Source organism: Nicotiana tabacum, chromosome 8 (assembly GCF_000715075.1).
Source record: "Nicotiana tabacum cultivar K326 chromosome 8, ASM71507v2, whole genome shotgun sequence".
Lineage (NCBI taxonomy): Eukaryota > Viridiplantae > Streptophyta > Magnoliopsida > Solanales > Solanaceae > Nicotiana > Nicotiana tabacum.
Window position 1 is genome coordinate 26,751,865 of NC_134087.1, and position 1,566 is coordinate 26,753,430.

The window sequence follows — 1,566 nt, forward strand, 5'->3', positions numbered from 1 at the left end:
TGCCATAACTTCACTATTTTCCAACCACTGCCCAGTGCTATTTTGAATTCTTATTAATTGCAATCTTTCTTCTCTCATTCACTTGTGCATGAAATAATTTTGTATTTCAATCACCATCATTGAACCAGTTCATCCCAGTTTATTGTTTCCAAAATTCCTCCTCCAAGTGAAGATATCTAATGAATTTTGCATGTACCTTCAGAAGCCTTTCTCGATTATGTGGTGTTGGATGCAGTTCAAACAGTCTTTCATGGACTATGACAAGCTCCTCCAAGCTAGCAATCTTCTGGAAAATGTTACCATATTTGGCCTTGTTCCACATTGAGAGTGCTTTATTCAGTTTCTTCGTCTTATGGTTGAACAAGATGAAAGGATTATCACTAAAATCTGCCCGCCAATTTTCTCTAACCACATCCAAAAATATGTCATGTTCAGTCCATAATTTCAGGAATCTGAATGATTTCTTGATAGGAGGTGCATTAGGATCACAAGATAGAAGCATAGGGCAATGGTTTGATCTAGTATTTGAAAGATGTGTGATCTCCAATCTAGGTAACATCTGTTGAAACTCCATATTACCTAAGCACCTATCCAACCTCTTAAAAATACAATCATCATTAGTTCTTCCATTCCACCATGTGTAGATATTGCCCTTGAATCCCAAATCAAACAAGTTACAAGTGTTGATACAATGTCTAAAATCTTTAATTTTATTCAAAGAAACTGATCCCTCCCAAACTTCTCTTCATTATCAACTATTACATTAAAATCACCTCCGACAAGCCATGGAAGAGTCATATCACTAGCCAGTGCATTCATCATATCCTATAATTCAATTCTTTCAATTGCATCATATTTGGCATACACTAAGGTGACTATAAATTCCTTATGCGTCTGGTTATTAATAGTCTTAGTGTAAGATGTTGCTCTATATCAATAATAACCTCTATTTTGTAGTCGTCCTCCACAAAAGCCCATTCCTTATTAGAAATATTTACAAAAGCTTGAGGCATTCCAAGCTTCGTCCTATATGTTTCCAGCTTATTTCTATTTTGCTTTGGCTCCATCAATCTAATAAAGTGAAAATTATATTGTCTATGCATTGTAACAAGCCTTTCAAAAGCTTGCATTGTATTGACTGACCTTATATTCCGGATAATTGTATTCATATCTAATTACTGAATTTAGAAAGGGTCATTCTCGTTTGTACACCAATGCCAGGGACACTAGTGTTCTCCTTCTGCTGTTTCTTTCTATCTCTACTCACTGATTTTGTTTTCTCAATCTGTGTTGGTGATAAGTCTCCTTGTCTAGCAACCTTCATGAAATTTTGAACTGTGGATTCTGCATCAAGATCTTTTCCTCCTCTTGTGTGTGGGTCTTCATCCTCTTGTGCCTGATTCTGCCCTACAATCTGAGTTGGTACAGGTTTTGGTATCATCAACTTATTCAAATTTTCCTTTGCCACTTTCAGAGTTGAGCATTTGGAGCAGTAGTCACCAGTGGTAGGCTTTTTGTAGCTGGAATATCATTCCCAACAATGTCTATGGTATTAGTATTCATAGT